Source organism: Euprymna scolopes, chromosome 45 (assembly GCF_053919585.1).
Source record: "Euprymna scolopes isolate OS-2025 chromosome 45, ASM5391958v1, whole genome shotgun sequence".
NCBI lineage: Eukaryota > Metazoa > Mollusca > Cephalopoda > Sepiida > Sepiolidae > Euprymna > Euprymna scolopes.
Window position 1 is genome coordinate 55,390,412 of NC_136526.1, and position 21,877 is coordinate 55,412,288.

At 30.1% G+C, this 21,877-nt stretch overlaps 1 long non-coding RNA gene across 1 annotated transcript; it reads right to left on the reverse strand.

Moving 5' to 3' along the window:
- Nucleotides 1–1,210: 1,210 nt before the first annotated feature.
- LOC145269693 (uncharacterized) lies at nucleotides 1,211–10,581 on the reverse strand. Its single transcript, XR_013865173.1, has 2 exons — nucleotides 10,379–10,581; nucleotides 1,211–6,996 (listed from the first exon to the last, which is right to left on the reverse strand). It is a non-coding gene; the product is annotated as an uncharacterized LOC145269693 (long non-coding RNA).
- Between the last annotated feature and the right edge of the window lie 11,296 nt (nucleotides 10,582–21,877).

Genomic DNA, 21,877 nt, shown 5'->3' on the forward strand with positions numbered 1-21,877 from the left:
GGAATCGGATATTTAAAACAGAATCAGTAATTGTATCGGAATCAGATATTTAAAACAGAATCAGTAATTGTATCGAAATCAGATATTTAGAAAAGAATCAGTAATTGTATCGGAATTAGAAATTTAGAACAGAATCAGTAATTGTATCGAATTCGGATATTTAGAACAGAATCAGTAATTTTATCGGAATCAGAAAATTAGAACAGAATCTGTAATTTTATCGGAATTGGATATTTAGACCAGAATCTGTAATTGTATTGGAATTGGAAATTTAGAACAGAATCAGCAATTGTGTCGGAATTGGATATTTAGAACAGAATCTGTAATTGTATCGGAATTGGAAATTTAGAAGAGAATCAGTAATTGTATCGGAATTGGATATTTAGAACAGAATCGGTAATTGTATCGGAATCAGAAATTTAGAACAGAATCGGTAATTGGATCGGAATCGGATATTTAGAACAGAATCATTAATTGTATTGGAATCGGATATTTAGAACAGAATCATTAATTGTATCGGAATCGGATATTTAGAACAGAATCAGTAATAGTATCGGAATCAGATATTTAGAAAAGAATCATTAATTGTATCGGAATCGGATATTTAGAACAGAATCGGTAATTGTATCGGAATCGGATATTTAGAACAGAATCAGTAATTGTATCGGAATCGGATATTTAGAACAGAATCGGTAATTGTATCGGAATCGGATATTCAGAACAGAATCGGTAATTGTATCGGAATCGGATATTTAGAAAAGTGTCAGTAATTGTATCGGAATCAGATATTTAGAAAAGAATCAGTAATTTATCAGAATCGTTTGATCACTAGTTATAATATATTTTTCTTTTGATCTCTTGGTATTACTGAATTCCGTGACAGGAATTGATCTGGTCTGGTGGAGTATCCAGGTTAGTGTTTTTACTACCGGTAACATTGGTTAAAAAAAGGGCAACAATATTCGTATAAGCCATTTTCGGGTAACCATACCAAGTGATTTGTATTGGGGCTGAAAATACTTCATGTTATTTAAATATTTAATGTTTAATTGTAGCTGAAGTATTCTTATGCTAGGTTGTCCTGATAAACTGGTGTGTTATATTTGGATGATGACCGAATCGTCAAATGTGTTTTAAATCTATTTTAATTTCTAAAAATCAACCTTTTTCATTTCTTGATTCATACATTCATTGGCGATAAAAAAAAGCACACGTTATAAAAATATTTTATTTATTTCAAAATATAACCTTTCTGTTTTCGAATGACAGTTTGACAAGTCTAATGACATGGATAACGGAGGTGGTGGTGGTGTTATTGGAGAGAAATGTGTTGCTAATAACCTCTCATGTCTCTCTCCTGACTCCAAACTCTGTCTTTCTCTTTTTATTGACCCAGATGATGCCAACATTTAAACCTGTATTGTTTAAAAAATGTGGGTCAAACTTGCTGAGCAGAGATTTTATGTCCTAGAATTTGATCTCCTTCGACATCATCTCCCAAACCTTGCATCCAGGCTTGTGACTGACTTTTGTTTGACGTCACTCCCTGGGATCTGAATTATCCAACTCCTGAACAGGGAGACTTTAGACACTCGAGGACAGTGTCTAGTAGGCATTCAAGTTCTCTATCACTATGTATGCATACATGTATTTTTAAATGTGATGCATTCTATATTATTAAAAGGAATGATCGTTTGATTCTGTGTAATTTTATGTAATAATTCAGCTTCTGTCCTTCTGTTTTTTTATCTGAGCTTCTTTCTTTTTTCTTTCTGTGCATCTGGCCATTGTAAACGTAGGGAGCTGCTATTTGGAATTCTCCTTTTATCTGAACTTCTTTCTCTTATGGATTTATTTGTTGCAATGTTTTAAACCATTCTTTTTTTATCATTATTCTTGTTTCCAGGGTTGTATGGTGGAACAGACCCGGGCCCAGAGTCAAAGCTGACGCCTAACCTACGTTTGCAGAGTATTCAACGGCCCTTTTTAGGATTTTTATAGTTTTTTTTATTGCCCCCAAGTTGTACTTCATGGACTCTTGGACAGCCTAGGATGGATTCAGGTAGGTTGAAAAGTTTTTCTTCATCAAACCTGTTGCACTGACCACTATTGGTATTATGCTCATTTGTTTTAGCCTCCATGTTGCTATGAGGTCATTTTTGAAGGCGTCATATTTTATTTTTCTCTCTCGGCCCTATTCAATCCATAGTCATTAGGAACTGTGACAGCGATGATTTTTGCTATATGTAAAGTTTTTGTGTGTATGCTTATTTGTCTTTAAATTACACAACTTTTGAACAACTTCCTTTCATACTGTACATAAGACTATGGTATTTCGTTATCTTCTCCCTCTGTTAAAACCCGTATCGTTCGGGACATTTACTTCAACCTTCAGGGATTACACGGTCGTAATGTATGATGTATGATTTCCAACAGTTCTTTCAGGTTGATGTTCCCAGGAACACTTGCTGCTACATTGGATGTTTAGTTTTTTTACAGATAATCTAGTGGACGTACTTACACATACCATTATGTCTTGCTGTGTAGTAGGCATCCACCAAAAGAAACTTGCAACTCAATACCAGGTGGCTTACATTTTTCTTGCAGGCACACAATGTGTTCCACTGTGTTTTGTTGATTCAGAATTAGTTAAAAATGTCTTTTGACAAATTTCACAAGAATATGGGTTTTCCCTTTTTTATTATCTTCTTTTGGGTTATAATTGGGTGAATGTTGATAGCTAAATAAGCTGCCAACATTCACCCACTATTGACTCCAGCCGAGAGTTCTTTTCAGGATCCTCATTGTCCCTTTAAATGCAATTTTCTGGATTTCTCTGGACCTTGAAAAAGACTTTCAAGCAAGGTAATAAATGCAATAACAATGCAGCAATTCAAGGTGAATTTGGTGCTGCGTAAATGTCTACCATCCTTTTCTTTCTTGACAAATGAAGCACGAATACTTGTTAAATAAGCTTTAAAGTTCTTCTTCATAAGCCATGTAGTACCTATAATAACTGGTATCATTGACATATTCCTAAGATTCCAGTTTCTTTCCATATCATACATGTAACCTTGATATTTGGTCTGTTTCAGCTCTGTTCAGACCTCCATCATTAGGGACACTCACTTCAACCAAGGTTGCAACTCTCTCTTTTTCCATATTACTATGTCAGATTTGATAGCAGCATTTTCAAGGTCAGTCACTGTAGGGATTACATGATCGTAATGTATGGCGTATGCCCCATTTCCAACACTTCTTTCCAGTTGATGTTCCCTGGAACACCTGCTGCTGCATTGGATGTTTAGTTTTTTTACAGATAATCCAGTTGACGTACTTACACATACCACCATGTCTCGCTGTCTACCAATAGAAACTTGCAACTTAATACCAGGTGGTTTACACTTTTTCTTGCAGGCACATGTGTTCTACCGTGTTTTGTTGATTCAGGACTTCTTGCTTTCTCTTATGAATTTATTCTAGAGATGATATGTATGCACATGTTTTTAAATCACACTTATGTTTGAATGACTTTTTTTCATATCGTACATAAGGCCTAAGTATTTCATTATATTTCGTTAGGTTTTGTAGTAGCGTTTAAAGATAGGTAGCTGTAGGGATCACATGGTCGAATATATGGTATCTGACTCATTTCCAACAGTTTTTTCAGGTTGATGCTCCCAGGACCTGCTGCTACATTGGATGTTTAACTTGTTACAAATGATCCAGTGGCAGTACTTACTGCTTTCTCTCATGGATTTATTTGTTGCGATGATTTAAACCATTCTTGTGTGTGTGTATGCATATGTGTCTTTAAATTACACTTATGTTTGAATGACGCATCACACACATCACAAGAATGAGGGGTTTCTCCCGTGTGGATAAGAATGTGTCGCTTTAACGCAGTTTCAGTTGTGAATGAACAACCACACACTTGACAACAAAAAGGTTTCTCTCCAGTGTGTACACGCATATGAATAACTAAGTGATTTTTCTCGCCAAAGGATGAACCACACACTTCACAAACATATGGTTTCTCTCCTGTATGTGTTTGAAGGTGACGCTTTAGATTAGACTTTATTGTAAAACAGCACCCACATATTTCACAGGAATAATTCTTCTCGCCCGTGTGTTTTAACATATGTCGCTTAAAATCATATTTCCTTGTAAATGCCGATTCACAAATCCCACAAGAGTAAGGTTTCTCTCCACTGTGGATTGCCGAGTGCTTCTTTAAAGCATCTCTACTTGTAAAAGAAGAGCCACATACTTCACAAGGATAAGGTTTCTTTACAGAGTGAACTTGTGTGTGTTTTTTTAAACCTTGTTTGTTTGTGAACGATGAAGAGCACATGTCACAAGAAAAAGGTTTCTCGCCTGTGTGAGTTCGCATGTGTACAACAAGATAATTCTTGTCTCTGAATGAAGAGCCACACACCTCACAGGAATAGGGTTTGTCTGTAGTGTGAGTCCACATGTGTGTATTTAAATTAGATTTTTTTGTAAATGAAGAGTCACATACTTTGCAGGAATAAGGTTTCTCTCTACATTTGAGTTCCATGTTTTTTCTTTTAAATAAAATATCTTTAAATAATGAGTTATTCTATTTCCCAAAATAATAACCGTCTCACGTGAAGCATTTTTTTGTTCTGACTTATGTATGTATCTAAATTACATTTTTTCTGTAAACGAAGAGCTACATACTTCACAAGTATAAGGTTTCTTTCTAGAATTGGTTTCCATGTTTTTTGCTTTTTTTATAAAATATCTTTAAGTAATGAGTTACACTCCCCACAAAAATAAGGCTTATCTTCAGTAAGTATTCATATTTTTTCTTTACTAACCTTGGAAAATAATGAGTGACACAGTTCACAAAAATAAATTGTATTGGTGTTTATTTCTAAATCTTTTGTTTTGCTAGTCATGTAAAACCTTTGCGCATTCCAAATATCCACCTGAATTCCTAACTAAAACAAAAGATTCTTAAATATACCAGTATTTTTTTTTATTTTTGAGCGATTATTGAGACTACCGAGATAATCCTATGTGATCCATTTTTTCTTGTTCTAATTGGTTTCCATGTTTTTTTTTTCTTTTAAATAAAATATTTTTAAATAATGAGTTACACTCTCTCCCAAACTGAAGCATATCTTCAGTATTTGATCACATATTGACTTTAATAACTGTTGAAAATAACAAGTGACACAGACCACAAAAATAAGGTACATTGCTTTTTTTTTTCTAAATCTTGTTTTTATTTTTGCTGGGAATGGAACATCTTTCAGAATGCTAAATAATCATCTGAATTCCCAACCAAAAGAAACCATCATTGGATAAGCCATATCATCAGTATGCGGCCACATATTTAGTTTAAATAACCTTTGTAAATGACGAGTGACGCAATTCACATGTGACATTTATAAGGTGAGTTTATACCAATATTTTGTTTTATTTTTAATTTTTGAGCGATTATTGAGACTCCCGAGATGACTGTTTCATGTGAGCCATTTTTTTCTTGTTCTAACTCATATGTGTATTTAAATTAGATCTTTTCGTAATCGAAGAACCATACAGAGAGAAGGTTTCTCTGTAGATTTTGTTACTATGTTTTTTCTTTTAAATAAAATGTCTGCAGGTGGTTTTTTTTACACAGTGATCACCACTTATCAAGGCCCGGAAGCCACTCAGGGATAAGGGTTATTGCAAGTACATAAAGTTAGTGAGGAGATTTGCTGAAGTGTTTACTTAAGGGGGCGGTTCATTAGGAATTTGTTAACATTGGACTTGAAGACATCCAAATTGTAGTCCTGAGGGAAGCAGGCATACGGAACAGAGTTCCACAGGCGTGCAGTTCTAAGAAAGAAGCTTTGTTCATGGAATCCGCGTTTTGATTTAGGCACAGATATAGAGTGGGGGAAATTTTTCACAGTGGATTCAGCTAGACGGGTGTTTCTCGTGAAAGATTAGCGAGGGGGGACCAGAGATTGGAGTTCTCCACAAAAATAAGGACTGTCTTTAATATTTATATATTTACTTTAATAACCTTGGAAAATAACGAGTGACACAGTCCACAAAAATAAGGTATATTGCGTTTTTCTAAATTGTTTTTTTTTTGCTGAGGATGGGTACCTTAAAGAACGCCAAACATCCACCTGTGATTTCAGAACTCCCAACTAAAACAAAACCACCCTTGAATAAGGTGTATATGTTCACACAGTTAGTTTAAAGAAAAAACTTACAAGTTTTCTCTCCACAATTGGTTTGCATGTTTTTCTTTAAATGAAATATTCTAAAATAATGAGTCAAACTTTTCACAAAGTTAAGACATATGCTCAATGTGTTCAGATATTTAGTTTAAATGACCATGTAAAATGCAAATGACAAACGTCACACTTGATAAAAGTAAGGTACATTGTTTTTTTTGTTTTTGCTGCCAATACCTTTCAGCATGCCAAACATTAACCTGCTATCATTTTTTTTATTTTTGTTTTTGTTGAAGATGGAGCATCCTACAGCATGCCAAACATTCACCTGTGATTTCATAATACCCAGCCAAAAGAAACCATCTTTTTAAGTATAATTTTTTAAATCTCTCTTGTGCTTGGTTCACCGAGTATATTCACATTTGATTTTTTAAGTTCTTTTCTGTGGGCCCAGTTACTTGTAGAATTACAGGAGTGAGTGAAACCTTAAGGTTTTCATGCCATACATCATACCTCGGTATTTAGTTCTCTTTTCCAAATGTATACTTTCACGTCTGTGCTTTGATAAAGTTTTGTTGAAATTGAGTAGTCATATATTTCAGGGAAATTAATTTCACATTGAGATGGATCTGGACATTTAAATTGGATTCCTCTTTTGAGAGGAATTATAAGATTATTGTTTGAAAAGAATGTCATTCGCTTTAATATTGCTCGGCTACTATTATTATTATCTTTTGTTGATACATTTTAAATGAATCTTTCTTGTCCATTTTTGCATTTTAATTTCTTTGCCCTATAAATAAACAAGAGATTTAATTTAAAAAAAAATTAATTAAAAAAGAAATCAATTAAAAAAAATAATTAAAAAACAAATTAAGAAACCAATTAATTAAAAAACAAATCAATTAAAATACAAATTAAAAACAAATTAATTAAAAACAAATCAATTAAAATACAAATTAAAAACAAATTAATTAAAAACAAATTAATTAAAATACAAATTAATTTTAAAAAATTAATTAAAAAAACAGATTAATTAAAAAACAAACTAATTAAAAAAACAAATTAATTAAAAAAATAAATTAATTAAAAACAAATGAATTAAAATACAAATTAATTAAAAACAAATGAATTTAAATACAAATTAATTAAAAATAAATGAATTAAAATACAAATTAATTAAAAACAAATGAATTAAAAACAAATTAATTAAAAAAAACAAATTAATTAAAATACAAATCAAACAAATATTACAATTGTTTATTAAAAAAACATTTCTTGTCAAAAATGCTATAATTATCATTAGTATAATTATTATTATTATTATATTTATTATTTTTATAATCATTATTGTCATTATTATTATTATCATTTTTAATTTTATCATTATAATTATTATTTTATTTATTATTATTATTGCCATTATTATTACTGTTATTGTATTGCCAGTCACCTAACCATCTCGCCCCCACCAAAGTTATATGGCGCTTCTACAGAATTAGAACAATATTTTTGGAAATCGTAAAACTGAATTTCACATGAAAACAATGGTATCTATGTATTCCTCGTATTTTTAAGATGATTTTATCCAAAAATTACAAAAATCGATAAGTTAGAAAATTATTTATTCAAGAAAATAAAAAATAGAATTTGATGAAAACGATCGTAAGACACAGGAGATTTTAAAAAGGGGGGAGTAACTTTCCGTTTTGATTTAAATAAGATGGTAGCAATTTTTCAACTGCTAAAACGATTAAAGTATTTTTTTTTTAATAATTAATTATTATTCCTGTAATTTCGACTGCATAATTTGGAAGCTACCATTGTAACTTATTAGAATTGACAAAAAATAAATTTAAAAAAAATCAGTTGAAACCATTGTCTTTTATCTGAAAACTCCATTTATCAACTACAAAATCTCGTCACAATTCTGTAGAAGCGCCAAAAAACTTTCATACATTATTTATGACAAAAACTTGTGAAAAAACACAAATATATTATTTCAAAAAGACACCATTTATAGAAATGTAAATAACAAAAATTCTCAGTTTTTTTTTCCATGACAACACAAGAAAAATATTTATAGAAATGTAAAAAAAAAATATTTTTTTATTGTTTCATAATAACACAGGAAGTGTTAAAACTAAAATTACTTTTTGAAATGAATTATTTCTATATGGTTTTGTATTTCGTTTCATGTTCGGTAACTTCCGTTCCATATTATGGTAAACCGAGTCCAATTTTGGCGTTTAAACTTTGAGTACTGAATTTTTGGGCTTACTTCAAAAAGGAGGCAAATATTTTCTGAAAACTGAAAATCTTTGGCCAATTTAGTAAAATTTTATTTTCACTAATTGTCTCCAAAAACTATTTTCATAAATAATTAATTTTCTGCCTTATCGTTTTTCAAAATTTTTGGATATTTTCATTACTGTGACATGGCAATCAAGCAGAGTGGTTTCACTTGAAATTGAATATTTCATTTTTCGAATTTCGATACAGTAATGAAGAAGAACCCTAATTTCGCCATCACACGTAAGTACGTGAGAATGTTTTCACCTGAAATGAGTTGGTTTAAAAGATCACTAATGTAAACAAACACAAAAAACTGTTTTGATATGGAGGTACTTGTACAGTTTAATGAAAACATATAAAAAATAAAAATATTAGGTTATCTTTCAGATGCAAGGTTCCTTGTTTACTTGCGATTGTAACGATGTAAGATTCCGTTGTACGGAAGACCAAATCGGCCATAATTTAAATATTTAAATTTATTTACTGAATTTAAATATTTAAATTGATATACTGTTTAAATGATAATATACGTCTACGATGTTTTTATTGGCGCTTTTCTTCGTATTTTTTAATAACATTTTTTTGCACCATTTACAAGTTTTTTTTACAAATACTTTTTTTAATACTGTAATAGTAAAATTATTTTAGTAAAATTCTATATTGGATACGTTTTTTTTATGAAGTTTAAGTAAAAAAAGTTCACTTTTTTTATTATTAAAAATACATTTAATGAAAACACTCATTATAAAATCTTCACGTTGTTTAATTAAAAGTTCTCTATTTTAATCTAATATTTTTATAATTTTGTTATTTTGTTACAAATTTCTAATAAAGATTATTTTAATTTTAACGGTAATTTGGTTTTCATTATAAACTCCGTCATGTTAAAGGCTTGAAAATCACTTTAAATCAATTTTAATATTAAAAAAAAGAGAAATCAACAGGAAAAAAATCTCGTGTGAAAACATTACGAGATACTTTTTCCGTATAATTAATAAATGTATCTTTATTTTACTATTACAGTATTAAAAAAATTATTTGTAAAAAGAACTTGTAAATGGTGCAAAAAAATGTTATTAAAAATACGAAGAAAAGCGCCAATAAAAACATCATAGACATTTTGGCCGATTTGGTCTTCCGTACAACGGAATCTTACGTCGTTAAAACCGCAAGTAAACAATGAACCTTGCATCTGAAAGATAACCAAATATTAAAACAAAATAAATATTGTTATGGAATTAAGTTTTCATAAAAAAAATTTCACTTAATTTGATCAAGTATTTTTTTTTTTTTTTTTTTTTTTTTTTTTACAGAGAAAAATCAAATTTTAATGAGATCGATCGTGTCCCGGCCGTCTTGCTTATTTCGCGGACGAAGAGAAGGGGGAACCAAAGGAGATAACTCCATCACCGCTTAAAGTTTGTCAAAGTTTGATGAAATTATTTTAAAACATGAGCAGAAAAAATAACTAAATAAATATTTTAGTTTTTATTTAAATTTTTTTTTAAAACTTATTTTACAGAGTTTCTCTGTCCTTTTTTTTTTCATCCCTTTTTCGTTTTGTCCTTTGTTAATCCCCTTTTCCTTTAAAGGCCGCTCCTTCCCGTCTGCGAAATAAGCAAGATGGCCGGGATACGATCGATCTCTGTAAAAAAAAAAATGAATAAAAATAATTGATCAAATTAAGTGATTTTTTTTTTTTTTTTCATTATGAGAGCTTAATTCCATAACGGATACGTACAATATAATTTTTTAAAATATTTTTTATTTTTCTAATGCCTTGATTAAAGTAAACAAATACCGATATGCGAAATAATAGACTAAGAAATGTGTGTCGAGAAGTAATATGGGAGGGGGAGGGATAAAAGAGAAAGTCTTACTTGCTATAATGGAAAGGGGGAGCGAGGGATTGTTATATGAAATTAAAACAGAAAATACTCTTTGGCAACTTCTATTTGGCTGGAATAATTTGATATCTTTATTGGGACCCGGCCGCCATGTTGGATACGTCGGCTTCGCAATGAAGCAGAGCTAGCAGTTTTAATCTAAAGACAGAAGCTACGTAAAAATGTATAGAGGGAGGGTGATATTTGGAATACGAAACTAATTTATACGTATTATTTCCATAGAGTTAATAACCATTTTGCAGTACACACAACAAAACGAAAAATAAATGTTACAGTGAAATACATTGGATGTGCGGTAAATCTGGAAGAAAGAGGGAGCCTGTTTCGTCCGTTTGACTATAGGTGGCGTTTACTGTAGTGACTGTCCACGCAGTTACGGAAGCACAAAATGTATATAATGGCACCCTTGAAATAAAAATAAATATTTTAATCTTAAAAATTTTTTTTTTTTTGCAAACATTTAAGTTTTATTTTTTTTTATAAACATATTTACGTTTCTTTTTGTTTTTGCAAACATATTTAAGTTTTATTTTTCCAAACATTTACGTTTTGTTTTTGTTCTTACGTTTTTTTTTTGTTTTTTTTTTGTTTTTTTTGCAAGCATAAATTAAATGTTTTTGATATATTTTTCTTTTAAACATATTTATGGGTACAGCCGTTTTTCCGCTCTTATAATAAAAAAAAAATCAAGGTTTTTTTTAAAAATCTTTTTATAGACCCCCCCCCTTTTTTCTTAATTTTTCTGCACTTATTTTACCTTTTCCGCGAGTATTTATATATATATATATATATATATATATATATATATATATATATATATATATATATATATATATATATATATATACTCGGGTTTTTTTATATTCAAAAGTAATGGACTAATGAATTCAACGAGGTTGTTAGATAGTGCTCAATAAAAAGAGCTGATAATACTTGTTTATTGTTATATAAACATGCTCACATCCCGCTGCTACAAATAGCCACTTGTTTCAATCAAACAACAGATATCATCAGGCAGCGACTTGACTATTCAAAAGTTCAATGAATAATGGATTTTTATTTTAGGTAGGAACTCTTTAGAAGTTGGAGTTAAAAAACTTAAAACACAGGACTTTAATTAAATAAAAAAAGTAAAAAGGGAGAGGCAATTTAAATAAAGTTAAAAGATTACAATGGGGAGAGAGTGATTGAGAAGAGAAAAAGGAATAGAGACAGAAATAGAGAAAGAAAATAGAGAGAAAACAAAATAGAGAGAAAAAGAAGAGAGAATATATATATATATATATATATATATATATATATATGGAGAAGAAAAGAAAAAAGATATAAATAGTTATAATAAAGAGAATAAGAACTAGAAGGAAAAGGAAAGAATAATGAGATCTAGTTAAATAGAGAAAGAGAGAAAGAAAGAATTTGACAGTATATAGAAAAAGAAAAAGAAAAAGATCTGCGTGTCAACCAATTTATGAACAATTATACAATTCAGTAATGAAACATATTATTACAAATACAAACAGAAGATACAATCCAAGCGTCAGAAATGAACGTGTCAAAAAAGGCAGTGAATGTATTCAGCTAGCATATTTATCCTCTTACATACGTCCACGAGTAAAATCAACGCAATTCAAACATACGTCTACTATTAATTAGGCCCTTTATGCTAAATGATATAAGTTTAAAGTTTTCGCGTTTTTATTAAATAAATATATGAATAAAAGAAGAAAATAATGATAAAACAATATTAAAATTATTATTAATAACAATAAACATAATAGTAATGATAATAATAATAATAATAATAATAATAATAATAATAATAATAAAACAGAATAAAATTAATATTTATTATCTTTTTAATATAACATATTTAGCCATAAGAGGGGATTAAATAAATTAAATAGGTCCAATAATTATAAATAAAAAACTACTAATATTTATGTATATAAAAAGAATACAATACAAATATATATATATATACACACACACACATATATATATCCAAATATACATACACACACACACATATATATACATATATATATATACATGCACATAAGTAAAGGTGTAACTATACTATTAAGTTGGAAGTTTAAGCTATTTAAGTATAGATATAAAGTCATATTAAATCACAAAATAATACATTCAAGACCAGATTACTAATAACACAGATACAAGTACACTTACCTATAAATATATAAATATATTCAGGCAAAAGAAGTAATTAAATCAACGAAATACTCAAAAATAGTGACGCACAGGTAGATAGTACCCAAATTAAAAATAATAAGATACATATGTATATACTCACAGAGAACCAACTGACATACAAATAAGCATATATATATATATATATATATATATATATATATATATATATATATATATATATAATCTTATGTATGCACATACATACAAAAAATACACAAATATATGCACACAATCATATACTAATAAACAACAACGCACACACACATATATATACTCACACATAAATATGTATAATTTACATAAATTATATATATAGAAATACATAAGAATACAAATAATTTGGCAAGAGTACAGATAGATGCATACACACATAGAAACATACAAATGGATTGAATAAACATGGGAGGGTATACCAAATAATATAGAAATATATAGATCTAAGTACACACGGTCATAAAATAAATACATAGACACATACATATACACATAGACACACAGGTATATAAGATAGGAGAAGTAAAGAATGAAATCAGGAGAGGAGAATGTATATTAATAGTATTTTAATAAATTATAGAAATCAGTGACAATTTTTAATTTATTTAAATTTTATATCTAAACTAAATTACTTAAAAGATGGTTTTTATAATGTTTGCAATTAATTGAATTTTCGTGCTTCTTATTTAATAATTTATCTCTTTCTCTAAAAGTAAGTATTAATAATTTCTCATAAAGACATAGGTAGCAAGGCGAGTTTAAAGATGAACAGGTTTTCGCTTTCTTTAAAATTTTCCAATTTACTATTGGGGAGTAACCTTGCTCTACTAGTTCATTGTAATATTTAGACAAGGAAGTTCTATTTTTGTACTCATTATTTTCAAAAGAGCACTTGTGACCGGTAAATCTTTCTTTAAAATTGTTATTTGTCATTCCTATGTAATATTTTTTTTTCATTCGGATTTTCCTTAGTAGAAATAGTTGCTTGGTACACTACAGAAGTAATTTGACAATTTCCTTTAAGAGGGCATTTTGATTTAATTCTACAGTTACAACTTTCGGTAGCAATGGGTATGCTATTTTTGTTTAATATTTTGTTATTATGTTTTTTAATTATTTTTTCAAGGTTTTCATTACAGCTACAACTAAGTTTTATTGTATTTTTATTGAAAATTTTATGTAGTATGTTATTAATAGGGAAGTGCTTTTTAATTAAGTTTAAGAATTTCATTCCTAGATTTGTTTTAAGTTTCAGATTAAAAGGGGGACTGTAGCACAGGATTTTTCTCTTACGGTTTCTATTTGTATTTGTGTTTGGGTGTGTTGGTTCTATGAACTCAATTTGGGTGTTTTTGTATCCACTATCCTTAAGGGCCCTGTTATAGAAATATTTATGTTTATTAAATGTTTCAAGATTGGAAGAATTGTCACTGATTCTTTTACTAATGGATTTGGGGATATGCCTAATGATAGATTTTGGGTGATTTGATAGGGGGTGTACATAAATTGGGTTTGAGTTTTCCTTCCTATATGGTTGGTAGATGCCTTTCCTTAAATCAAAGTTCACATCCAAAAAATTTACAGTTTTAACATCTGATATAATATCCACTTTTAATTTAATTCATCTAAGGCAATAAAAATACAATAAAACTTAGTTATAGCTGTAATGAAAACCTTGAAAAAATAATTAAAAAACATAATAACAAAATATTAAACAAAAATAGCATACCCATTGCTACCGAAAGTTGTAACTGTAGAATTAAATCAAAATGCCCTCTTAAAGGAAATTGTCAAATTACTTCTGTAGTGTACCAAGCAACTATTTCTACTAAGGAAAATGCGAATGAAAAAAAATATTACATAGGAATGACAAATAACAATTTTAAAGAAAGATTTACCGGTCACAAGTGCTCTTTTGAAAATAATGAGTACAAAAATAGAACTTCCTTGTCTAAATATTACAATGAACTAGTAGAGCAAGGTTACTCCCCAATAGTAAATTGGAAAATTTTAAAGAAAGCGAAAACCTGTTCATCTTTAAACTCGCCTTGCTACCTATGTCTTTATGAGAAATTATTAATACTTACTTTTAGAGAAAGAGATAAATTATTAAATAAGAAGCACGAAAATTCAATTAATTGCAAACATTATAAAAACCATCTTTTAAGTAATTTAGTTTAGATATAAAATTTAAATAAATTAAAAATTGTCACTGATTTCTATAATTTATTAAAATACTATTAATATACTTTCTCCTCTCCTGATTTCATTCTTTACTTCTCCTATCTTATATACCTGTGTGTCTATGTGTATATGTATGTGTCTATGTATTTATTTTATGACCGTGTGTACTTAGATCTATATATTTCTATATTATTTGGTATACCCTCCCATGTTTATTCAATCCATTTGTATGTTTCTATGTGTGTATGCATCTATCTGTACTCTTGCCAAATTATTTGTATTCTTATGTATTTCTATATATATAATTTATGTAAATTATACATATTTGTGTGAGTATATATATGTGTGTGTGCGTTGTTGTTTATTAGTATATGATTGTGTGCATATATTTGTGTATTTTTTGTATGTATGTGTATACATAAGATTATATATATATATATGCTTATTTGTATGTCAGTTGGTTCTCTGTGAGTATATACATATGTATCTTATTATTTTTAATTTGGGTACTATCTACCTGTGCGTCGCTATTTTTGAGTATTTCGTTGATTTAATTACTTCTTTTGCCTGAATATATTTATATATTTATAGGTAAGTGTACTTGTATCTGTGTTATTACTAATCTGGTCTTGAATGTATTATTTTGTGATTTAATATGACTTTATATCTATACTTAAATAGCTTAAACTTCCAACTTAATAGTATAGTTACACCTTTACTTATGTGCATGTATATGTATATATATGTGTATATATATATATATATATATATATGTGTGTATATTTGGATATATATATATATATGTGTGTGTGTGTGTATATATATATTTGTATTGTATTCTTTTTATATACATAAATATTAGTAGTTTTTTATTTATAATTATTGGACCTATTTAATTTATTTAATCCCCTCTTATGGCTAAATATGTTATATTAAAAAGATAATAAATATTAATTTTATTCTGTTTTATTATTATTATTATTATTATTATTATTATTATTATTATCATTACTATTATGTTTATTGTTATTAATAATAATTTTAATATTGTTTTATCATTATTTTCTTCTTTTATTCATATATTTATTTAATAAAAACGCGAAAACTTTAAACTTATATCATTTAGCATAAAGGGCCTAATTAATAGTAGACGTATGTTTGAATTGCGTTGATTTTACTCGTGGACGTATGTAAGAGGATAAATATGCTAGCTGAATACATTCACTGCCTTTTTTGACACGTTCATTTCTGACGCTTGGATTGTATCTTCTGTTTGTATTTGTAATAATATGTTTCATTACTGAATTGTATAATTGTTCATAAATTGGTTGACACGCAGATCTTTTTCTTTTTCTTTTTCTATATACTGTCAAATTCTTACTTTCTCTCTTTCTCTATTTAACTAGATCTCATTATTCTTTCCTTTTCCTTCTAGTTCTTATTCTCTTTATTATAACTATTTATATCTTTTTTCTTTTCTTCTCCATATCATATATATATATATATAATATATATATATATATATATATATATATTCTCTTCTTTTTCTCTCTATTTTGTTTTCTCTCTATTTTCTTTCTCTATTTCTGTCTCTATTCCTTTTTTCTCTTCTCAATCACTCTCTCCCCATTGTAATCTTTTAACTTTATTTAAATTGCCTCTCCCTTTTTACTTTCTTTATTTAATTAAAGTCCTGTGTTTTAAGTTTTTTAACTCCAACTTCTAAAGAGTTCCTACCTAAAATAAAAATCCATTATTCATTGAACTTTTGAATAGTCAAGTCGCTGCCTGATGATATCTGTTGTTTGATTGAAACAAGTGGCTATTTGTAGCAGCGGGATGTGAGCATGTTTATATAACAATAAACAAGTATTATATATATATATATATATATATATATATATGTGTGTATTTGAAAAAGGATATTATAAAACCTGAATCTTACTTGAAACTACAATTAAAAAATAGCGCGGTAAGTGCATAAACACCATTAGATCAGATTTTCAAGTTAAATTCTATCTTATCTTTTATTTATTGAATTCTTAAATGAAAGTGTAGAATACATAACGGTACCTACCGGCTATTTTTAATTCACGTTAAATTCAAGTTTTTATTTCTCTTACCTTGAAGTTGGATATAAAATCAATATTATGTTTAAAACAAAATCAACGTTCCCCCCCCCTCCTTATAAAAAGTATACAAAAATACGTCAACTTTTATTTTTATCAATTATTTATTTTTTATATCGCATATTTTTTCACATAAAATGTTAAAACAAATGTGCCGTATCTATACACCCTAAACAATCCTTTTAAATTATCACTTGTGTAGGTAGGTGTGCTGAAAACGAAAATGAAGAAATTTTAGTTTAAAAAAAACAAAAAAAAACTAGGGGATCACATTTCTATATTTATCGTAAAGTGAGCACCCACGTTAAAGCCACTTTTTTTTTTTTATTGAGGTGGGGGTTGACTACGTTTAGGACATTTTGTGCTTCCATAACTGGGTGGACAGACAGTAACGCCACCTATAGTTAAACGGAGGAAACAGACTCTCTCTTTCTTCCAGATTACCGGATGTGCTTCTAGCACTCCACTCTCCAGATGACTGTCTCTTGTCGGCCATTTTTTTTTCTTGTTTTAATTTAATACTCGACAATACTTGTGTTTCGCAGTAAATAAACGCTTTAAAATAAGTTAAAACACACGCACAAAAAATAATCCAGGTAATTTTTCTAACCTTTGGTTATAGTTATTTATTATATATTTGTAATTTTACCACTTTTTCGTTTTGTTGTCTATACTGTAGAGGACTAGGATATGTAAATCCTAATCCCGTTACAAGAAAAAATAATGAAACGAATTGAATGAAGGAAACAAAGAACTCAAATGCTGGAATAAAATAAACATGTCGTTTATTTTCTGTGGAGAAATGAAAGTCTTGGGTGTACACGTGTTCATTCGGCCGTTGACGACTACGCGCTTGGAAGGAAAGGGGAATGCAATAGAGAAACGCGAAGTGGCAAGCCGGCCTGTAGAAAGAGAGGGTTAAGCTCAGTAGAGAGTCGCGCACATGTCTGTGTTGATGGACCAAAACGAAAGGGGAGATAGAGTGAGAAAGTCAATCCAGGTTATGGAGATAGAAAGCGTATAAAGTGTACGTACTGTCTGTTGGCTTTTTGTCCCACATAGTAGCAAGTGGCGTGAGGTACGTGCGTGCGCGTGCCTGCCGAAATTGCGGTGGCTGGTGCGCCGACCAACCACCTCGGAAGGCAGGTTGGAAAAGGAAGAAGCCGCTTATTGCTCTTTCTTTTATAGGTGTTTCCGGTGGTCTTTTGCGCCTGTGTGGATTTCCTTTGAAAGGGGAAGTGACATTATCCATGCATGCGTGTACACGTGTGTGAGTATACACGTGAATGTGAGTGTATGTACGCGAACGGTAATACATGTACGTGTGTGGACGTGGATGCGTATGTTTGTGTGCGCGTATGTATATGACAAGTAATGTAGCTTGAAATGTGAACGCGTGTTTTTGTGTGAGACTAGAAAAGGCTCGCGCAATACTGATAAATACTCGAGTTAATCAATTTTAAACTTTAACGATAAAATGAACTTAGCGCATATGCGTACAGGTTTTTCTATTTCAGCTTCATCTATAATCTATAATATAAATCTCATCTGTGTTTAAATTTATGCATGCATGCATGTATGTATGTATGTATGTATGTATGTATGACTAAAACTTTCGACAGAAGCGATGGATTTTCATGAAATTAGTATCGTTTTCCAACTCAACCCTTCGGACAACAAATATTTAAAAAATGGCAAAAAACATTAATTCCTTCCTTCTCAACTGGCCACTTTTCTACAAGGAGGGGTCGCTTTTTTCGACAATATTTTCGAAAGTCATCCTCTCTTTTCGATTGACTAGGCTTAATTTAAACCTTCACCACGTCTGGTTTGACGGTGAATGCAACGGCAAAGACGCCACTTTTTTTTCACGTTCTTTTCTTCCTTTGCAGTACAGGTTCGAGCCTGCCTGCCTACTACCAATTTTTTCTTTTTTTTTTTTTTGGTCAACGCCCACTTCTAAACACCCAGGCAATGCCTGGCACCAAGGCTAGTCTTCTATATATATAAAAGCGAAAATGTATGTATGTATGTATGTGTGTTTGTATGTCCACTAAAAACTTTTGACAGACACAAGCAAAATTCACAAATGTGGTATCATATTAAGGCTCGACACTCCGGATGATAAATTTTAGCCCAAACGGTCCACTCTGAGTTGGTCAGTTAACTGTTTTTCTACAGGGGGGGGGGCAAAAAAGTGACATTTTAACATTAAACATTATGTAGTTCTTATACTTTTAAATCGATTTTAATGTTATTTAAAGGTAATTGAAAAAAACACTGAGTCATGTCACGTTATCTTGACGTCAGCAAGCTGTAATGGCGAATGGTAAAAATGCGAGTATCATACAAATTAAAATATAAACTTACAGGTTAGGAAAACGTTACCAAAGTTATTAGCAGGTTAAAAATAGGTGGATAGGAGAGTTAAACGAAAATTAACAAGCAAAAATGTGAAGTAAAAAAAAAAAAAAAACGCTTAAAAATATTTAGCGATCGCTGTGTTTACAAAAAAACAAAGCCAAACGCCATTTTCTTTTTAGTATTAGAAAACTATTTCTCTTTAGAGGGAGAAAGGCGAAAGATGGAACTGCTGGAATTCTAAGAACAGATACTACACTTTGATTTTAGCCAAAAGACCAAGTAACCGTCTTATACAGCTTAATTTCCTACCGAGCATTATCTTCTATTATAAAAAGATGCATAATTTATATTTACTGAATACTAAATTGAGACAAGATATCATATTCCAAAAATCACATCTGAACTACAAGCATTATTATTTAGGCCATCCTTATTTTCGAGTGACGTTTGTTTCTCTGAAGCTTGACATGATAAGCATGATCACCTCCTTATTTGTTTAGTGGGAGGATGGCGAAAGATGAAACCGCTTCAATTCTAAGAACAAATACTATACTTTGATCTTAGCCAAAAGACCAAGTAAAAAAGATGCATATTGTATATTTTTCGTATTCTAAATTGAGACGAAATATCTTATTCCAAACATCACACATCGTTAAACTGCTGATTCCAAATTCTGAAATAAAAAACATTATTATTCAGACAACAATTCTTATTATTGGGAGGTTATGTTTGTTATATAATCTTGAGTTAAGGAGGAGAGGTATTAAAGTCAATCGAATGCTGAGACTAATCCCACACTAAGGAATTCATTGTTATAATATGCGAGTGACCTCCCTTGAATGTAGCTTCGTTGTCAAATGCCATTATATTAATATACAATCATTGTTATAATATCAAAGTGACCTCCCTTGAATGTATATTCATTGTCTAATACCATTAGATTAACATACAATCATTGTTATAATATGCAAGTGACCACCCTTGGATGTAGCTTCATTGTAAAATACCATTAGACTAATATACTATCATTGCTATAATATGCGAGTGACCTCCCTTGGATGTAGCTTCATTATCGAATACCATTAGATTAATATATAATCATTGTTTTAATATGCAAGTGACCTCCCTTGGATGTAACTTCATTGTCGAATACCATTAGAATAATATACAATCATTGGTATAATATGCAAGTGACCTCCCTTGGATGTAGCTTCATTGTCGAATACCATTAGAATAATATACAATCATAGCTATAATATACTTGTGACCATCCTGGGATATAGCTTCATTGTCGAATACCATTAGGTAAATATACATTCATTATTATAATATGCAAGTGACCTTTCTGGGATGTAGCTTTATTGTCGAATACCATTAGATTAAAATACAATCATTGTTAGAATACACAAGTGGCCTCCCTCAGATGTAACTTCGTTGTCGGATACCATTAGAATAATATGCATTCACTATTATAATATGCAAGTGACCTTTCTTGGATATAGCTTTGTTGTCGAATACCATTAGAATAGTCTAGATTCATTGTTATAATATGTGAGTGACCTCCCTTGGATGTAGCTTCATTGTCGAATACCATTAGATTACTATACAATCATTGCAATAATATGAAAGTGACCTCATTTAGATGTAGCTTCATTGTCGAGTACCATTAGATTAATATACAATCATTGTTATAATATCCAAGTAACCTCCCTTGCATGTAGCTTCATTGTCAAATACCAGATGTATAATATACAATCACTGTTATAATATGCGAGTGACCTCTCTTGGATGTAGCTTAATTGTCAAATACCATTAGATTAATATACAACCATTGTTATAATATCTAAGTGACCTCCCTTGGATGTAGGTTCATTTTTGAATACCATTAGAATAATATGTAATCATCGTTTCAATATGTGAGTGACCTCCCTTTGATTTAGCTTCATTGTCAAATACAATTAGAATAATATACTATCATTGTTATAATGTGCGAGTTATCTGCTTTGGATGTACCATTGTTGTCAAATACCATTAGAATAATATACAATCGTTGTTATAATATGCAAGTGACCTCCCTTGGATGTAGCTTCATTGTTGAATACCATTTGATTACTTTACAATCATTGTTATAATATGTGATTGACCTCCCTTTGATGTACCTTCATTGTCGAATACTATAAGATATAATTATTTCATGCATCTAATACTCATCCTTGCTAGGTAAAATATTCTTTTGCTTGAAATAGCAAATGATACATAGACATTGGCCTGGGATTGGATAAAATTCATGGAATGTTTCCTAGCAGAACACTCAACGTCGCCTAGGATCAGAAAAAATTGGTTGATATATGTACTAGCAAAATACCCGGCGTCACCCGGGATTGGATGACATAGGTTGATACATGTACTAGCCGAATACTTGGCATAGCCTGGGATTGGATGAAATAGCTGTATATGTACTAGCAGAATACCTAGCATCGCTCAGGTTTGGATGACACAGGTTGATATATGTACTAGCAAATTACCCGGCATGGCCCTGGATTGGATGAAATAGATGGAGTGTTTACTAGCAGAATACCCGGCGTCGCCT